Source organism: Ischnura elegans, unplaced genomic scaffold (assembly GCF_921293095.1).
Source record: "Ischnura elegans unplaced genomic scaffold, ioIscEleg1.1, whole genome shotgun sequence".
NCBI classification, from domain to species: domain Eukaryota; kingdom Metazoa; phylum Arthropoda; class Insecta; order Odonata; family Coenagrionidae; genus Ischnura; species Ischnura elegans.
Window position 1 is genome coordinate 67,850 of NW_025791680.1, and position 22,471 is coordinate 90,320.

A 22,471-nucleotide genomic window follows, 5' to 3' on the forward strand; every position below is an offset into this window, starting at 1 on the left:
TCTTTTAGTTGACACAAGGTAACTAGTCCTTTTATAAGTTACACTGGATTATGAAACGGTTTTTCTCTTAAACAGATGTCTTCAATACCCATATCCCCATCGAAGAAGAGGAGAACGAGGAAGAATTAATAAGAGGAGAATCTTAGGTTGGCTCCAACTTATTTACCGAAAGAAATGTGGCTCAACCAAAAATAACGGCAATAAGGCAAGGCCGTCTGCAGTATCTAGAGATGACTCTGACTTAGATTTTGTACCCTCACCCGCAGAAGAATCTAAGAGTGAGGAGGACTTGACTGAGAACGTTGAAAAGGCAATCCCTCATGTTGAGCGAAGAGATGACTCCGCTTCGGATTTCGTAATATATACTGGTGATAAATCTCCGAGAGAAGCGGACGGACACCAGGGTTCGGTGGTACCGAGAACTTCCTCAAATCTGCCTAGCAGGAGCAGATGCATAACGAATAGAATGGCGCTGGACACAGTGGAGGCCTTGAAACCATGCCCCGTGTGCGGGAGTCGTATGAAAACATACATCGCTCGGCACATAATGGCTGCTCACTAATACATTTGCTACTCCCTGGGGCGAGATAAAGTAGAATCATGTGAAAAGTTCGAAACTTTCTTAGACGGCAAGGGAGTATCGAGATACCCAGAGGACTACGTGAGGTACATATTTGGACAATCATGGCGGAGTAACAAAAAGTTAGTAATCAAAGGACTTGCCAAGCTTGGAAATCAAATTTATCCCTCAGGAACAAACTTGTTAGTGGCCTGCAGCACCGATATGAGAGAGGTGGAATAAGAAGACAGCTTTTCTTCTGCCATAAAAAAATGTAAGTCGATATTTTACAATTGACATGTTATTTTCTAGGCAATGAATGATTTCCGATATTTAATAAGGATGGTTCTCTTTCTAGTTCGAGGAACGCCGTTCAATAAGGTTCAAGCGAACGACGAATGACTTTTCAAAAGACTGTGAAAGTGAAAAGGTGTGTTAAAGATCACGTAATAAATTCTCTTTTCCTTGATTTATTTCGTAAAAACGTCTCACTAATCATAGATGACTTCTCTTTTACGAGTCAGTCCATGATGAGGAGGCCAAAGACGATGACTTAACACCCGCTGCATCCTCCTATTCCATCGATGCAGGCGTGGGTGTCAACGCGGAGAATATAGACTCATCGCCCGAAGGGGTAACAAACCAGCCGGGTATCTAGGAGCCGCAGAAGGTAAGTGTTTTCGCCAATTCCTTAACGAAACTCATTTTTCACGAATTTCATTCTTCGGCATCTTAAATGTGGTATAAGCGACTGATGAAAATGATTTCTTTACCTCCAAGAGCCATGTCTGTCCTTTTGGACCGATAGTAATTGAACGACCCCCTAATGCTAATGTTTCTTCTTTGAAAATTTTCCGGAAGCGAATGAATAATTGTTAAGTTAATAATTTTTCTCTACTAGAACGGAGATATTTAAGAGTACTAATTATGAATCATAAGGCGTTTTTCTGAACTGTTTTTTTCAGAATTGGTTAAATATTTTGAGTGTCCCGCCCGGTTTTCACATTTGAAGTTGAATTCTATAACATATTCAAACTACAGAAAATTATTTATTAAATATGTTTATTTTATGTTCAAATTACATACCACCGAAAATTCTACGTTCACTATTTCGAGATAGATTTGTGTTTTTAATCCACTTGACTTGTCTATGAGATTTTTAAAATGCACAGTTATCAATTTGCCGACAAAACAAATACATGATTTTTAGAGGTAAATGCATTTCAGTCCATTAGTGTGTTACATAAAAAGGCATATCTCTACTCTGTAGGTTTTTTAAAGTTGCAAACTTTAAGACGCGCCTTTGATGATTATAGCGTTATTCATTACATGTTTTCTAAGGACGGTTGTGTATAAGTTTCTGAAACTTTTCTAGGCCATCCTAAAAAGCTTCGATTTCATAAAGCTTACTTAGAGTTAGAATTTTCTTATAGAAGTATCCTATTGGCCCATAATAAATACGACGGTTTCGAGATATTTCCATTTCAACTTTCCACGAAAAAATATTTGATTTGCAATAACATTATATACGCCCGAACATAGAATAAAGAGACTCATTATGTATTGGTAATCCTTAACTCTAGGGTTAATCCTTGCAAATAACAAGTTTGCATTTTCTTCCGTCGATACATTTTTTTAAGAAAAGAACCTTAGGTATGTCTAAAATTATGGACTATTTGAATTGATGTTAGATCAAAATGAAATTCAGCAAATACAGATATCATGCGCTCGAATGCCCGAATCAAACCCATGGGTATACTTCGGCCCACTTTTCCGCCAAGTCTAACCCTTCGGACGGATAGGAGTGGAATGAAATTCTTATATTTATTCATTCGGTATGAGATGTAGAATCACTCCATTCATAATTTTGTCGACAAGCGGAATATTATCCTAATTTCGTATCAGGAATCACAGATATTATCGCTTCTTCATGGCCTATGTTGGACTTATTAGATTGATCTTATAATTCTGGCCATATTTGCTATTTTTATAGGAAATATCCTTATTGAATGATGCGAATAACTGCTATTTCTGTTTACACGCATAAGTGTTGACAAAATTTTGTATAAAATAATTGAATTTTATGACCGTGAGGGTACTCAATAGTTCACAACCTTATTATAGCCTTAAGATGATAATAATATCATTTTTCCGATCATTTGTCATGATTATACAGTAAATATTATATCATATTTAATCATTTTTGTTGCTTTTCATTGAAAATGCAAACATTAATGGTGGTCGAAGAAAGTTTTTTGTCTGATAAATGAACCGGTAAATAATAAAAAATAGTTTTATTCATTATGTTTCTTATATTGGAGATATTTAAGAATATAAGTAAAAAATCTAAAGGCGTTTTCCATTCAAAAGGAGATAAGATACGTTCATGATTTTCTTACGTTGTTGATGTTTGTATACGTGTGCTTTAGATGACGTATTAAAATTATCGTCCTTGATTTATTTCGTGAAAACTTCTCATTTATCATAAATGACTTCTCTTAGGAGTAAGACATGATGAGGCAGTGGAGATGATGACCTACCACCCGCTGCATACGCATCTTCTAATGACGCAGGCGTGGGTGTTGACGCAGAGAATATAAGCTCGTCGCCTGAAGGGGTAACAAACCAGCCGGGTATCGAGGAGGCGAAGAAGGTAAGTGTTTTGCCAATTCCTTAGCGAAACTCATTTTTCAAGAATTTCGTTTTTCGGCATTTTAAATGTGGTAAAAGCGACAGATGAACATGATTCTCTACCTCAAAGAGCCCGATTAAGTGAACAAATTGATTCATATTTCAGTCTCTCCCGAAGTCAACCTTAGCTTCTATGGGTCGTGATATCAAAACAGTAGTACTTGATTTAAAAGCAACCGGCCTAAATGGTTGAGATGAATGCAGCGATGAACATAATTTCATCAAGCAGCTTTACGATCACTGGAAGCTGTAAAGGGGAAAAGAAGACCATATGAACCACACCAGGAATGTAAACCGTCTCATAAGTTTCTCTTCCAGGTTGAATGACTTCACGGGCCACATTGCCAAGAGGAAGGCGTGGATTGAATACGAGGAACAAATGCGGTATTTATATCTATGTGCGGAGGCCGGAGGATCACCGGCGTCGGCGAAGAATTATGTCCAGAACATTGTCCAAAGCTTGAAATTGAACTGGGCCTGTGGCGGCGGAAAGATAAGTATTGCCAGGGAGCATCAGAAAACGGACTATGGCAAGCAACTCAGCAGTTACACACCGGACTCACAGGAAATCGCCAACGGATTGTTGCGTGTAGTCCGATTTTTGGGATGCGTAACCCTCACGAAGACCGCACAAAGGAGCGGAGTGGCCACTAACATCACGATTGCAGAAGTCGAGAATGCCCAATTAGTCCGTGGACGCAAAGCATATGTGATTTACGTGGCAAAGCATAAAACTGCCATCATCGGATGTGCCCAAGTAATAGTGGAGGATGACCCTTAAGACATATTTTGCTATGTAGCTCCGTCTATGGGTGAGTAAAAAACCTTTCCTTTTTCATTGTATTTTAGTCTGGGTATGGTATTAATCGTACCAGAATCGAGAATGCAAATATTTACACAGATATTTAAACTAATTCCGAACGATTTATTTAAAGATTTAGCAAATGAACTAGTATAACCCGGTTATCACTTCCGGTGTGCACATAAGTCTTCATCTGTTAACTGTTCTTTTTCCCATAGCTACGAGTTCTGAGCGCAAAGACGGACGCGTTTCTAATGAACACGGAAAGAGGACCATGCAAAAATTTTTCCGTCGGATTTAATAAGGATTTAGAAAATAATAATATGAGGAAAATCAGCTCAACCTCCTTAAGGATGTTGGTATCAACATTATCCACTAAAAAAGATCAGGGGACCAGCCGCCGGGTGGCAGAATTTCTACGCCACTCGGAGGAAACCGCAAAGCGACATTACCGCGTGCCTCTTCTGGCGAGGTTGGCGGAGGATTACGAAACCCTTTCCACTCTCGTCCCCGCGGGATCCTCAAATGAACGCTAGTAGAGGATGCGAACGAGACTTTCCTTAACATCATTCTACCAATGGTTCCATCAATATTGGGCACGGACCGCTATTAGAACTTTCTCGACTACTTGGATGAAATTATCTCCTCAAACCTTTGGAAAAAATTCAAACGACTGCAGAAATGAGAGAATAACTAAGAAAAAATATGAAGATTCGGTTAACAAAATATGAGTGGAAATTCTCGCAGAGATGGCCTACATCTGTGACAAAAAAGTATTTGCTATTCACATTGTCGAGAGGGAAAGGCTCCCTCTCAATTGGCCAGAAACCCAAATCGGGAGAAGGTCGTGTTTGAAAGCGGTTTTTTTTCATGGGAGAAGATTAAGCGAATTGTAATAGTGCCTGTGGTGGCAATTCCCAAAGTGTAAAATTTTGTGGGTGAGTTGAACTTCACGGTTCACAAATACGATCTCAAATTTTATGTTAAAAAGTATGCATGGCATTATGTCTTATTTTGCACTTTACTTTCCAGATTTTTTTACAATCATATGTATGAGTGCCTGGCAATTGAGTCCAAACCTCAGGAGCAACTGATATCAACTCAAAGTTGGATGATTCCACAAGAAAATCTGTACACATTTCATCTTTCATGTTTCCCTTCCAGTCATTGTGGCATATATGAAGCAGAGGGGGTGGGGTTTTAGTGGGTATGGCCGTAAGGCGAGTCCCACACTCCCCGAGAACCAAAGCTCGGGGGTGCGTAACTGCATTTCCCCACCTCTGTAACAAAAAAAAAAAAAAAAAAAACTAGGTATTTATTTAAATATAGATGAAAAGTCGTTCCAATCCTTGCATTCCAATGATTTGGACTAACACAGCCCACGCGTTTGCCTTACGAAAGTGACCACTCTGTGCTACGTGCATAATATTCTCACGTGACTTAATTTTCTAATAGAAGTTCCATTTCAACTTCAAAAAGCCATCACACAGAATTACGCTGTAATTCATTTTATGAATCATATGGCAATCAAAACGCTTGAATTCAATTAAGAAATATTTCCTTCGTCAGAATGTGAGAAGCGAAACACGTTTAAAAACTTTGGCCTACGCTTCGGCAATGTCCAACCCTTTGGACCTATCAGATTGGAATGACCCTTTAATATTTTTACTATCAGGTAAGTATAGAATCATTCCATTCGTATTTTTGACGATTTGCAGAAGATTGACCTTGAAATGCATCGAAATCTGCATAAGTTTTCCTTTAACCGTTACAGAAAAACAGGATTTCAACGAGGACAGTCAAGTGAAAACATGCAGGACTAAAGGCATTCATATCAGATACGTGGCCATAATTTGAGATGATGTGTCTCGAAATTGTTAAATTATTTTTTAATGTCTGTAAGCATTATATAAAGAATATCGAAAGATATTACATTTCAGAAATTCATAATATTAATTACAAAGGTGTTATCTTGTTTTCATGCAACTTAAGACAAAAAGGCCTTCAAGAAAACTTAAAATTTATTCAACTGGTTCGGGGTTAGACTGACTACATACTTAATACTTTCGACTAGCGAAGAATAAACGTAATCGTGCATTGAAAATACAATTAATGTCTAGTGTGAAATTTCTATTCCTTGAGATGAGGTCCAATCCAAGAGCACTTGCAAGGTCCAATCCATTAGACATACTGGAGTGGAACGACATGTTACAATTCTATCATCAAGTTCGAAGTTTTTTTGTGGATTCAAAATAAATTTTTAAGTGGAATATTACAGTATTTATTTATGAAAAACCACATTTTTGGTCGGTGTATCTAAATAGGAACCTGGTTTTTAAATAAACGGTTCCATTAATGAAAGAAACGGAATAGCAAGCACTTCCATTCAGTGAAGATGGATTTCACTAGTCCCCCTAGAGTTAGTCAAATGCATTTGACAACAACGGCAAACGGTTGGTCAAGGCCAATACACTGGACCGGAAGGAGTGGAGCCAGCTCTGAACACATTTCAATCAGGTGAGACGTTAGGGTATACTGTAATGTTAATATTTTTAATAAAATGAGGGTTAACTTATTAATACATTAGTAACTGCAATTATAGTCGATGTATCATTAATGCTAACCTGGCTTTTATATAATAGCAATGGTATGCCGAAGTCGTCGGACTTAACACATTCAGTGCGGATGACATATATATATATGTCATGAGGGCTTTTCCACTCAGGCGGATGACATAAATGTAAGTCTTCGGGAGTACGTTTTTCCGCTGGTCACTAGGGTGCTCCTAGCGCGCCTAGGGTTACTTTTTCGCCCTCCTGCAGTTCAGGTGTGACCTTACACCATTGCGGAAATGTCCGTTTCTAGTTCTACGTGTTCCTTCATTTTTAGTGTTTTTTTGTTTACTTTACTTCTGTTTTTGGAACAATTTGGCAGGTTGAGATTTATCTTTTCATTTCCTTCGTCTCTTTTTCATCATTCTTACGGTAAATATCATAATCATGTCTTACATATGGATTATTTTTTTAAATATGTTTTTTACCTTAATTTTTAATTTTTTTCATATATAATGTGCTATCACAAAAAATATGGTTAGAATAACTTTTTTATTAAAGATATTTATCCCCGTTACCTACTCACTACATTATAAAAAATGATCTAAGTACGGTGCTTAAGTTAATGATGTTATATTTGAATTTCTTTTGTTAGCACCATTTTTTATTAATGCTAATTACGTTTATCCTGCGTGATTTTTTTGGGTCGTTTTCCTACTTTTACGGCATATTACCCCATTCTTTTCCCTAGGTCAATTACCAATCCTCTATTCATTTCGATTTTATTTCATTTTCTGAGTTATTCATACGTGTTGGGTTAGTTGCAGATTTTTTTCCTTTAAATAAAAAAATAACATATTGATGGTGTATGCAACACTGCATTACATTATCTAGAGTATTGGTCTGTATTTTTTTACTCGTTTTTTTCCTTAGCTTTGTATACGAAATTGCGGAAAAGAATAGACTCAGAGGTGTTTTAAGCATTACGGCATTTAACCATTATTTACTCCCTTGAAATAGTATTTTTATCTTATTTTTTAATTTATTCATATCTTATGTGCAACCACAAAAATTATTATGAGACTTAGTTTTTGTTAATAACGCGTATTCACGTCTCAAAACTTACTATTTTATTCCAAAACGTTTCCATGCGGTCCAAAAGGTCGTATTTTATACTTTATTAATAATTTTAAAATAATTATTTCAAATTACGTTTTTTTACATAAATTGGGTTTTATTCCTAATTTTACGGAATATTTTCTCAGTCAATGTTCCGCATCAATTACTTGTCCTTTGATCATTATGGTGTTTTCATTTTGTACGTCATTAATACATTCCAGTGTTAGGTACAGATACAGTCTTATTTTTCATAAAAACTAAGGTATTAATCACATATGCAACACTCTTTTACACTAATTGTACTTTTTTGCTGGATAATTTTTAAGGCTCAAGGTTGGAGTCCCTCCCTACCAGCGGCACTCCCAGAGATTATTTTAACTTGCCAAGGATATTTTATTTGAAGATTTTATTAAAGAAATTATGTCATATTGTTACTAAAGTGTTACTTAAAAAAATATGGTTGTCAACCGAACGAATTTATTATTAAAGTCTGTTTATTTTGAATTGAAAATTGTCTTTTCCATACGTTTTCATTTCTCTCAACGTTTCAGTACTTGATGTGTAGCTACAAGATCGCAAATAATACATTTAATAATAATAAAATTAACATAATACAAAATTTAACACGCAAATACGTTTTAACTTGTAAAAATTATACGGATACATGTAATTACTTTCTAAGGCTTTCACATGAATTCGTTCTTTCATGACGTATGTGAGTACCTTAATGGCCATGACGCCACATTTAGTATCATAATTTACCGAGAAACGTAAGCAAATAAATGGGGTAGTATCGCTATGACATCGCGATATTTGTCAATGTTAGCATCAGGAACAGTCGTACAATATCCGGTAAATTAGGAAATCTTTTAGTAGATGTTTATGATTTGCGTTAATGAACGTAAATCGTGAAATAAAAACATTATTAAATGTATGATGGTCGAAATTTTGGCTGTGGCAAGGAAGAATTGAAATAACAAATGATTTTCAAAATTGGAATCAAAAACGAAACCGATGATTAAGGCCTTGTATTTGCGTTTTTGAAATTCCGAGTGGTGAATATTGCATATATTTTATAAAATGACATCGTCTGACTGTTAGCAGTGGCAAGTAGGGATCACTTCTTTTTGCCCTAAACCTAAGACCTAGCCATGTCAAACCATTCGGTCGAAAAGATATTGAAGGGTTACCCTTTCCAAAAATTTCGAAAAAAAATGAATAATTCTGATCGAGCCGAAAATACAGAGCAAGAATGCCACATAAATGAGCTTTTTTACACGAAAGCCGCTTCTGAAAAATATTGATCTGTAAAGCCTTGGGAAGCAAATGTATTTGGAGAAATAAATTTCGAGACAAAATAAAAAAATCGAAGCGAGCCGAAAACACAAAGTAGGTTAGACTCATAAAATGGCGATGTAAATGCAAAGCCGCCACGGATAATTATTAATTTTAAAGCGGTGCGAGACAGTGGATTTGGATATGGGAGAAGGCCAGAAATGACATGGAATTTTTTTTTGCGGCCGAAGACTTATAAACTGGCTCGATTTCAATCCATTTGAATGACGAAGAGATTTTTGTTGGGAAATTTAAAATAGCAACGAGCAATAGTTCAAGATAAGAGGAAATGCATAAAAATCGAAAAACAAGTAAAACATCGAAAAGTGAAATAAATCGAGAAAAATCAATCCATCGACGTCTAGGACAGAATCGATGTCCATATGAGTAATATATATTAATGATTCGGGTGAAAGAAAAAGAGACTTGGATGAATGATGATAATTTTTAAAAATCACGATCGACAAAAATGGCATATTTTATGAAGAATGAGATCGTCTGACTGTTGGCAGGGGCAAGAATATTCACTGCAATTCGCCTAACACGTTGAGCGTATCCATGTCAAACCATTAGGCAGAAAGATGTTCTGCCTTCGAAAAATTTCGAAAAAAATATAAAAAATCAGATGGAGCCGAAAACACAGAGCAGCGTTTCTAAACTCATTAGCTTAAAACATGACAGTCGCTTATTACAAATAAGGATTTATAAGCCGCCGGAAGGGAATGGATTTAAAGATTTACATCTGATCAGGGGGAGAAAAAATGTAATCAGAACGAGCCGAAAATTAAAATTATGGTAGCCGTATGTCATGGGGCAGTAACAGCAAAGCCGCCTCGAAAAGTAATAAAATTAAAAGTGGTGAGATGAAATTGTTTTGGAGATGGAAGTCACCAAGAAATGACTTTGAATCAGATTTCCGGCAGAAAAAAGCTAAATTCGCAAGACCTCTATCAATAAACAAAACAGAAATTTACAATTATAAATACACTTCTCTTCTCGATGGTATTGTAGTAAAAATGCAATTAAATGAAATGGTTGGTACTCAACCCTTTGTTAAATTACAGAGGCATTTACATGTTTATGTTATAAACGATTCCAAATGCGTTCTTATGACATACAGGTAGATTGCTTTAAATTTCTTATCCTTGGGAAGAGCCAAAATTCTTCGAAACAGGGCTTTGCATTCTTCTTGTGTGCGATTGTGATGCCAACACACGGCGTCGTAGTGAGTTACAAAGATCCGTAATTTCAAAGTGGAAGTAGCAGTGGTACACTGAAGAGAAGTAAGGGATTTTTGCACACCCGTTGTGATCCTGGAATGAAATGTTATCGAATTTGAAAGATTTTAAATATTTTTAGTCCAAAAAAACTGAAATAAAATAGGGCTACGATAATGTATACCGTTTACTACAAAATGACGTAAACTTCAGCAATGAAACTGAGATTAAATTTTACATACTAGGATAAGTTTTACGAATCTTCAGACGCACAAGAAGAGGGCAATGACTTTTAGTACTTATAAAATGTTTTCATCCTAAACACATGAGGTAGACATTTGTATTGCGGTAAAGATGGCGTAAAAACACCTCTTGACCCAAAAATGCTGCGTGAAGAAGAATTTGGAAAAATTATTTACCTTAAAACAGTGCGAACTTGTTCGTTCAAATTCTTTAAGTCCAATAATTTTGACCAATGCTTCCCACGCATTTGGCATTAAAACAGAAAGGGATGCATGATGCATTTATAATTTTTATTTTTTAAATTCTCTAATGTTTTTCTACTTCAACTACATTATCCAAAATGTCGAAAAAAAAGTTTAAATCTAGTCGATAAATGAAATATATGGAGTATCTAACAATCATTTTAAACGGAAATGCAATATTGTTGTTATAAGAGTGGAAGTCATACGTGTTGGACATCTGAGACAAACGCTGTATCCCGGTCCCATCCATTGGACACATTGGAGGTGAACGAACTCTTATTATCATATCATCAAGTTCGAAGTTTTTATTCAGTGGATTCATTGTTTATTTTGTAAGTGGAATGCTAAAGTTATTATCTATACAAAACCACATTTTTAGTCTGTGTATTTTAATGGGAACATGTGTTTTAAACAAGAGTGATGGTAGGTCAAACTTGCGGGACTTAAAGCATTGATCGTTCATATTTTGAGGTTAAATTTCTCAAAACTGGGAAAAGATTCAACAATAGGCTTTCAGCATGCCATAAAGAAAGTTGTAATCTATGACATACCCAAAACTCATTGATTTATTTCAAATGGTTTTGTTTTTGTTTTCTGGCGACTCAAGACAAAAAAGGCCATATACGCTATCACGAGACACCTCCGTTTTTTGGACGAGTTGAGACCCGTACTAAAATTTTTAAAATCCATTGTTGCCAACTTAACGATGTTGAAAATCTACATATATGTTGAATAAAGAAATGCGCGATGTACCAACATAAATGCACTTCTCTTTTCGATGATTGCTGTATAATAAATGATTTTTTTGTCATGATTGGTACGAAACCATTCGTGAAATATACGGTGACTTATACTTTATTATGTTCCTATTGCTCCAAAAGCATTACCTTGGCAGCCAAGTAGATAATTTGAAATTTCTATTCCCTGGGAAGAGCTAACATTCTTTGAAACAAATGTTGTTATTCCTTCAATCGGCTATTTTGCTGCCACCTCACGGCATCCCAGTGAGTTACAAAGATCGGGTATTTCTAAATAGATAAAGCCGGAGTAGACTGACGATAAGTAAGGGACTTTTTGCATACCTTTTGTGATCTTGGAATGAAATTTTATCAAATTTGAATGTTTTTTGAAAATTTTTGGTTCCGAAAAAAAAAAACTGAATTTAAAATACGGGTTTGAAAATGTATTGCGGTCACTACAAAAAATACTTAAATATTCAGGGATAGAACTAAGTCTCTATATTTTTTGTACACTAGGTTTACGAATCCTTTTGCGCACAAGTAGAAGGCAATGATTTTTAGTACTTTGAATCTTTCTACATCGTCAATACTGGAGTTGGAAATTTGTAATAGCTGTAATGATGGCGCAAAAAACCTGTTGACCTAAAAATACTACGTGAAGGACAATTTGGAAGAATCCTACATTTTAAATAAAGTGATAACTGGTTCGTTACAATTCCTTAGGTCCAATAATTTTGACCAATACTTCCCAAGCAATTGCCTTGAAAAAATTTACAAGGTATGCATGATGCATTATTTATTTTTTATTGTTAAAATTCTCTGCTGTTGTTCTCTTTCAATTACATTTTCCATAATATTGAAAAGTTTTGGATTCTAGTTGATAAATGAAACATATAGAGTATCTTACAATATGTTTAAAAGGAATTGCAATATTGTGCTTGTTACAGTGGAAGTAATACGTGTTGGATATCTGAGGTAGACGCTTTTGTCAGGTCCAATTTGTTGGACATATTTCAGTGGAACGACCTCTTATTATCACATCATCAAGTTCGAAGTTTTTATTCAGTGGATTCATTATAAATTTTATAAGTGGAATGCTTAAATTATTATTTATGAAAAACAACATTTTTGGTCTGTGTTTCTTAATGGGAACCTGTATTTTGAACAAGAGTGATGGTAGGTCAACCCTGTGGGACTTAAGGCATTGATCGTTCATAATTTGAGGTTATATTTCTGAAAACTGGGAGAAGATTCCACAATAGGCTTTCAGCATGCCATATAGAAAATTGTTTTCTATGACAAATCCAAAACTCATCAATTTATATCAAACGGTTGTGTTTTTGTTTTCTGGCGACTTTAGATCAAAAAAGCCTATATACGCTATTACGAGACACGTACGTTTTTTGGACAAGTTGAGGACAGGGTTAAAATTTTGAAAATTCACAATTGCCAAACTAACGACGCTAAAAGTCAAATTTAATATTGAGCAATTATATAAATTAAAATTCACTTAACACTAGAACCGCGGACTTTTTCGTATACCTAGAACCGCGGAGGGGGTCATTTTGACCCCTCGTCTTTTCTTGCCATATTTTTAGTATTTTGGGTTTCTTTTCGATACTGCACTATGTGAAATGAATTATCTGAGATTTACAATGAAATTTGAATGATGTATGGGCGGTATAAGAGCTAGATAGGCTACCCGCCTTGCACAATTAATGCGTTTTTCACATTTTTACTATATGTTCGGCTGAGGATGGGCGAAAAACGTAAATTTTTTTAAGAAAAAGGAAACACTTTTATTGGTGAAGTGAAGCATACAGTAATGAAGAATGTAGAATAAATATGTTTCGTTGGGTAAAAAGAGAAAGAATGAACAAGGTAAGTGTAGAAAATGTAAGTAAACTACATTGATTACTTTGGTTTTTTTGTAAACTTTTCACATTGCGAAACTAAATTCTATCTTTTGGCTGACAGAATAGACATGTTGCTGGCATTGTCGAAGTACATGGACCGCAGACAACTTTCTTACATTCCATACAGAGATAGAATGACTTGTTCTTGCTTTTCGCGGAGCATACCTCAAGTACCTGACATTTTTGCTTGTACTTAAATTGGGTCTAGCCCTTACAATTTTATTTGTCACCGAAAGCTCCTACAGCTTTCTGAGAAACTCGTAACGTGAAATCTTTTCCCCCGTGCATTCTGAGAAGAGAATGTAAGCATTGATAGCAGCAATATCCAATATGTTATAAAAAACATGTACTGGCCAGCGTCTCGTGGCAGCACGAACAGAGTAAAGCCTAGCCATTTGATCAACAGAGTCGACACCAGCTTTATTTGTATTATAAACTTCAATACTTTCAAGAAGTCTTTTCTCAGTTTCCCCCACAGTGATATTGGGATGCATTGTGCTTAGTACAATCACATTTTTCTCCCTTTTACCCTGATAAACTGTCAGGGAGGCGTCATTGTTTTTCAAAAAAACTGTGGAATACCGGTGTCCTTTGGCTACTTTTACCTCATGAGGTATTTCCTTTCTCTTCCTATTCACAGTACCCACTAAGCTTGTTTGCTGGGCTTTTAGGGCCCTTGCAAGTTTCACAGTAGTAAAATAGTTATCAGCAGTGATATTTCTTCCTTTCTTCATGTATGATTCAGAAAACCTCAGAACGACATGCTCACCTCAGTTTACATCTGGTGCCCGCTCGTCTGATTTACCTAGGTAAGGCATGGCATTACACATAAATTTAGTTTTAGCATCGCAGAGCATCCAGAATTTTATGCCGAATTCGTCAGGCTTGTTGGGCATATAATGTGTAAAAGGGTATCTTTGACGGAAAAGTTTGAGCTCAGGCCCTGGTTTGTACAATGAGTTGCAGTTCACGATAAAAGAGTCCCAAAGGTCAGAGAAAAGTGCAAATTTGTCAGTACGCAGCCGTTGACTTCTCTCCGTTCGAAAATTACGCTTGCAGTGAATTTCCGCTGCGAATATATAAAGTTCAGGAAAGAAAAGATAGCAGGGGTCAAAATGACCCCTACCGCGGTTCTAGGTATATTGTTGTCTAGTGTTCACAAAAATAGTCCTAGAGCGTCGGAATTTCGCACGAATACGCCTTTCTACAATTCATTAAAAGTCAGAAAATGTCAGGTTTGTGAAAAAAAAAATTAAGTGTGAAATGTACATGTTGAAAATTATAAGGGGGCAATTTGACCCCCACCGCGGTTCTAGTGTTAAATATATTTTTATTAACAGCGATCTAAGATAAACTCGAAATGTCTTGGTACTTAAAAAATATATAATCCTTCCCACGGTAGATAATAGGTAATGATATTCTTGCGCCTGAAAACGGAATAGCAAGCACTTACATTCAGTGGAGACGGATTTCACTAGTCCCACTTCAGTCAGTGAAACGCATTGGACAGAAACGGCAAACGGTTGGTCAAGTCCAATACACTGGACCGGAAGGACTGGAGCCGGCAGTGAATACGTTTTAATGAGGTGAGACGTTATGGTTTACTGTATTCTTAACATTTTCAATAAAATGAGGGTTAACGTAATAATAAATAAGTAACTGCAACTATAGTCGATGTATCGTTAGTGCTCACCAGGGTTTTATGTAATAGCAGCGGTAAGCCAAACTCGATGGACTTAGAGCATTGATTGGTCATTTTTTGAGCTAAAATTTCTGAAAATCGGTGTAAGATTTGATGTTGACCTTTCAGTATATCATATAGAGATTCGTTTACTGTGACATATCCAAAATTCATTTTTTTATTTCCAAAGGTTGTTTTTGTTTTTCTGTCCACTTGAGACGCCTGGGTTAAGAATTTATGTCATTTGTGACCAAAGTGTTAGTTTAAAAAAATTTTGGTTGTCAACTAAACGAATTTATTGGGTAAGGATGTTTATTTTTAAATGCAAAACACCTTTATTATACGCCTTTTTGCCTTTATATTCTAATTTGGGACACCTGTATTTCTTGAGCCACTGGAGATCCGAATAAAAATTTGGAAAATGCGTACTTGAAAATCGAATGAATTTAATACTCTCATTGATAATAAAAATTTATTGCATATATATGTATGTATACATAATATATATACATTTTTTTAAATACACACACTCCATAAATAGTTTAAATACAATTATAAATGCAATAAATATTTTTAAATATTCAGAGATAAACTACACTAAATATCAAAAAATACACAGATAAAATACAATAAATATTTTTAAAAAACTCAGATATTAAATGCAATAAATATTTTAAAAATACAGATATTAAATGCAATAAATATTTTTTAAACACAGATATTAAATAAGATAGATATTTAAAAAATACAATTCTAAACATTATGTACATTCCTTTATACAATTTTTAGTAAATATATCTAGGAATTGTCCTTTCCTGAAATTAAGAAAATCCTTGGTAAGAATATCGCTTAAATTAGCACTTAAAATTTCAATATCAGAATTTAAAACCGTTTTTCCTTTACGTACCTCGCGGCGTCGGAGGTGGATGAAAAATATCTGGAGTCGCTGGCAGACTCAACTCCTCCGAATCAAGAAATATAACAAGGTCATTTATGAATCCCTAACAGAGGATAAAGAAACCCAAAGTCAAATTTTTGCTTACTCTGGTTCGGGAATGTGAAAATTGGAATTTGGATGATTTCTATGATATGCAATAGGTATTTTTCTAGTCTATCAAAATTTAAATTTAACATTAACTCACAGATTCTCCACCATCCGCCTCCTCTCTGGTAACCTCGACTCTGTCCTAAGATATAGATGAAGAATGAATTAAGCCATTTGCAACGAATGTTTGTATGATTTGAAAATGGTGAAGTGGAGTGCAAACTGTATACATATAAAAATACCTCTCATATATTTCTATTTTCATCCAAGTACTCTACTCACCACAGACAATGCTCTCTCCTCCGCGGCTTCAGAGTTCTGAAAAGGAAAACGTAACGTTACAGGGCGTACAGTAGAAAGCTTAATGGGATAGGAGAAGTGTCCTGTATGCTATAAAAAGTGTAAATAACTCATTGACTCACATCCGGAATATTTTCTCCTTCCGTCTCGAGGACAGCGGACGGAGGCGAAATTCCCACTTCCTCAGCTATTCCAATGTCAGCGTTCTAAAAAAAGAAAACATAATGTCAATGGGGATATCGTAAACAATTATCCACTACCTAAAACGAAGAAGAATATTTATGAAAAAATGGAAAATATCATGTCTCCATGGAGGATGACCCGTCACTTACCACGTCCAAAACCTTCTCCTCCTCCACCCCGCATGCCTCCGGGAGGGATATCCCCGATGGGATTACTTCCACCCCGAGGCATGCGAGGCTCTCCCTCATTTCTTCTGGGGAGTCCCTCCACATGGCCCCAAAACATCTTAGCACAAAGTGCTCCGGGTACCTATAGGTGCCACTTGCCACCAGCCTGGTGATACCCCGGGAGCACTTGTCCACAATATCCCTACCATATCTCTGAAATATGGCAGGGTGAACTTTCGCTATGTGGCGGGATAATTGAGAAGAGAACCGCTTCCCACATATCGGGCACGGCTTGGGCATGCCACTGCCCTTTTTTTTCTCTACCATCTTCCACATGATGGTTTTGTTAATATCCATTATTCTAAAAAAAGAAAAATAATTATTTAAATAGACACGAACGTTTGCAAAAAAGAAGCAAAAACTACAGCCTGCCTACCCGAAAATAACATTACATATTTTACTCTGTCTATTTGAAAGAAAACGTGTGTTCGTAGAAATGGTATTAATACAAAGTAAATAACCAAAAATAAATTCTACATTCACTGTTATCATCGATCCCTAGATCTTGAGAAAAGTAAACACATTAAGAATATGACCTTGCTAAATTATATAAATCACTCATTGCAGAACATATGAACAAGGTTTCATACAAATGATGAAGAGAATATCATTAAAGCCTAAGTAAAGTTAATAATTATTTCTAGTTAGGTAAACTTAACTATTTCAGTATCCTTAGCAAAAATTCTATCTTGTAAATCATGTTGGAATGACGGAATGAAAGCATCCGAAAATGATTCTCATGCGGTAATTCAGGACATAGATTGCCATAATCAGAATTTGAAACTAGGAAAGTTGTACCAACAGCAAAATGTTTAAATACACCTTCACGCATGAAACAAGGCTTATCATATCAAATTTTGTTGTTATGTATCAACTTTTGTGGTAATGAGCCGTGGCCATGGAATTCGTGCAAGAATTCGGACTCACAAGTCAAATATTTCTCTCAAGTAAAACCTGTCGGACAGATATAAGTGAAACTACATATCTCATTCACATGTGTGAGAGAAGCTTGATATAAGATACTAGTGTATATATTGTAATATCTGAATGTATCTAATTTCTCCTCATTGTTTTTGGCACAAACATTTGAAATAGCCATTGCTTACATTCTGAAAAATGTTTGTAGTGTTAACACCCGTACAGAATATATTACACCTTGATCAATTTGATAAACTGGATTGTTAACTTAAAAATATTACGTTGTTCGTATAAGCATGAGGTATTCTTCCTTAACAACACATTATGCCTTTACTAACTCACATCATGTAACTCTAAAACCGTGGACACATAAACAACACCGGTGGTTGGACCAAAGTGACAAATATTTTTTACAAGTAAAACGCTTTCTACGGAAAGTATCCCTTTTTTACGCTATGCTCTATGTATGATTTATATGCATGAAGACGGAATTTCGTGTTGTACCGTCCAGGGAAAAGAGTGGAATTTAAGTCCTTCCAACATTAAATAGAGAAATTTCAAAGTCTAAAGCCACGACATCCTTATGTATTTGAAAGAATATCACAATATGAAGTAGAGAAACTAACGTTTATCCCACCACCATGAACATAGATTTTTTTTCACCGTTTGATTGTGTTTCTTTGAACTACTCTTCCGGAAAGTACCCATATTACATAAATATTAATCGTTTGAAAGTGTAACAATTGTATGATCTTCCAAACAATGTTCTAAACACACTAAGGTAGTTACTAACTTATAACAAACACATGTAGTTGTTCGAAAACACGTATTCCCTTGTTCCTTGTATGTTGCAACGGTAGAATAAGCCATTGTCCACATTAAAACTACATGTTTTTTTAGGTTCCGCAAACCCTTACCCAAGACATTTTTTATAAAATCATAAGAATATCACATTATGAAATAATCGAACGAATAACATAACCTTTATCTTGTGAAAATAAGGTTTTTAGTCATTGGAATGCATAATCATGCCCCGATCTTCGAGTGAGTTTAATCGTCGCCACATATTTAAGTTTTAAGACATATTGTTGATCGTTAGATTTACCGGACGTGAGCTAATAATACATACTTATATTAAATCATTCACAAAGACAGTTGGTTAATAGTCTAAGAAACCGTTTCCTTTTGATTGCATGTAAGGTGACTTGTATTAGTTTTATTGACGTCAAGAATCAGGAAAATATAGTATTGTAAAAGTTATACGCCTAGATTTCATTATGCATAGGATTCAATATCATATCTTAAATAAATACACAGCAACTTGTGAAGGAAATTATTCGAATATGTGGTTTGTCTTCGCTAATGTTGTCAGCATTCAGCCTTACCAAAAAGCAAGCAGAGAAAAAAATTTATTTTTATCACTGGTTTTCACTCACACAACTCAACGACCAAATAGCTCAGTGGTTAGAGTGCTTGTCATGCGTGGATGAAGTCTCAGGATCGAGACCGAGTGACTTAATTTTTTTTTCCTTTGAGTATGTGTTTAAAATTTAACTCTATTGCTTGCTTCACATAAATGGTTACTTGTCGCTCTATGAAAACTTTACCAATTATATTATTAGCATTGTTTTTTGTTCACCATAACTGTTATCATCGATCATTACATCTTAAGAACAGTAAGCACATTAGTAATACGACCTTGCCTAATTATATAAATAACTCATTGCAGAACATAGGATCTAGGTTCCATACAAATTATGCAGAGAATACCATTAATGTCTAAGTTAAGTTAATGATTATATCTAGTTTGGTATACTTACGTCTTATACAGTATCCTTAGCAAATAATTTTCTCTTGTAAATCGTTTGGAACGACGGAATGATAGCATCCGAAAATGAATGTATTGCGTAAATTCAGGACATACATTGCCATAATCAGGATTTGAAACTAGGAAAGTTGTACCAACTGAAAAATGTGTAAGTACAACTTCACGCATGAAACAAGGCTTACCATATCAAATTTTGTTGTTATGCATCTAATTTTGTGGTAATGAGCCGTGGCCATGGAATTCGTGCAAGAATTCGGACTCACAAGTCAAATATTTCTCTCAAGTAAAACTTGTCGGACAGATATAAGTGAAACAACACATCTCATTCACATATGTGAGAGAAGCTTGATGTAAAATACTAGTGTATCTATTGTAATATCTGAATGTATCTAATTTCTCCTCGTTGATTTTGGCACAAACATTTGAAATAGCCATTGTTTACATTCTGAAAAATGTTTGTAGTGTTACCACCCGTACAGAATATATTACACCTTGGTCAATTTGATAAACTGGATTGTTAACTTAAAAATATTACGTAGTTCGTATAAGCATGAGGTATTCTTCCTTATCAACACATTATGCCTTTACAAACTCACATCATGTAACTCTAAAACCGTGGACACTGAAAAACACCGGTTGTTGGACAAAAGTGACAAATATTTTTTTCAAGTAAAACGCTTTCTACGGAATGTATCCCTTTCTTACCCTTATGCACAAATAGTTAATACGTAACAGGTATTACCAGGTTACTACTGGTTATTACTGGTATTAACCAGTTATGCATCTACTTTTGTGGTAATGAGCCGTGGCCATGGAATTCGTGCAAGAATTCGGACTCACAAGTCAAATATTTCTCTCAAGTAAAACTTGTCGGACAGACATAAGTGACACTACACATCTCATTCACATATGTGAGAGAAGCTTGATATAAAATACTAGTGTATCTATTGTAATATCTGAATGTATCTAATTTCTCCTCGTTGATTTTGGCACAAACATTTGAAATAGCCATTGTTTACATTCAGAAAAATGTTTGTAGTGTTACCACCCGTACAGAATATATTACACCTTGATCAATTTTATAAACCGGATTGTTAACTTTAAAATATTTCGTTGTTCGTTATAAGCATAAGGTGTTCTGCCTTATCAACACATTATGCCTTTATTAACTCACATCATGTAACTCTAAAACCGTGGACACTTAAACAACACTGGTTGTTGGACAAAAGTGACAAATATTTTTTACAAGTAAAACGCTTTCTACGGAAAGTATCCCATTCTTACGCTTGTGCACAAATAGTTAATACGTAACAGTGATTATATTTATTCTAAAGCAAACGTCACTCGACTCTATAATAAATTTTCTATGCTAGTTATCCATGTCACCCTTGTTAACAATTGTTTCACAATTAAACCAAAACATTCGTACAGCAACCGAAAGTTGCACAGGTAATAAGATGAAATCAATGCAAACATTTGAATTGTTATCATTAGAGTATCGTTCTATGATCAGTGCTGACTCGATTGAATGCTATGATTTATATGCATGAAGACGGAGTTCCATGTTGTACCACCCAGAGAAAAGAGTGGAATTTAAGTCCTTCCAACATTAATTAGAGAAATTTGAAAGTCTAAAGCCAAGACATCCTTATGTATTTGAAAGAATATTACAATATGAAGTAGAGAAACTAATGTTAATCCAAACACCATGAACATAGATTTTTTTCCACCGTTTGATTGTGTTTCTTTGAACTATTCTTCCGGAAAGTTCTCATATTACATAAATATTAATCGTTTGAAAGTGTAACAATTGTATGATCTTCCAAACAGTGTTCTAAACACACTAAGGTAGTTACTAACTTATAATAAACACATGTAGTTGTTCGAAAACACGAGTTTCCTTGTTCCTTGTATGTTGCAACGGTAGAATAAGCCATTGTCCACACTAAAACTACATGTTGTTTTTAGGTTCTGCAAACCCTTACCCAAGGCATTGTTATAAAATCATAAGAATGTCACATTATGAAATAATCAAACGAATAACACAACCTTTATCTCGTGAAAATATAGTTTTCATTTTCATAGGATAATCTCAGTACCAACGATTCCATCAACTTCTCATGTGACATGATATCAATGCCAAAAATTAATGCTTACCATGTAACCACTTGAAAATAACTTGTAAATACATAATAGTAAGTAAAAGTGAGCATATGAACGTAAATTATTACTTGATAACAATAATTTTGTTGTTGTGTTGTATTTTGCTACTCTGTTAATTGGCTCTGTTGACACTGAAATATCATGTTGTTATCGAGATTTGCAAATGAATACCCATGGCATTGTATGTAAATCGGAAGAATATCACATTATGAAATAAATGAACGAAGAACACAACCTTTATCTCGTGAAAATATAGTTTTTTCAGTCATCGGAAATCTAATCATGCGCCAATCTTCGAGAAAGTTTCGTACTCTCAACAACATAAAGTGTTTAGACATAGTTGTAACCGTTAGATCTTCCAGACTTCACGTAATAATACATTCTTATATTAAAACATTCACAAAGACAGTTGGTTAATAGTCTAAGAAACCGTTTCCTTCTGATTGCATGTAAGGTGACTTGTATTAGTTTTGTTGACGTCAAGAATCAGGAAAATATAGTGTTGTAAAAGTTATACGCCTAGATTTCGTTATGCATAGTATTCAATATCATATCTTTTATAAATACACAGCAACTTGTGAAGGAAATTATTCGAATATGTGGTTTGTCTTCACTAATGTTGTCAGCATTCAGCCTTACCAAAAAGCAAGCAGAGAAAAAAATTTATTTTTATCACTGGTTTTCACTCACACAACTCAACGACCAAATAG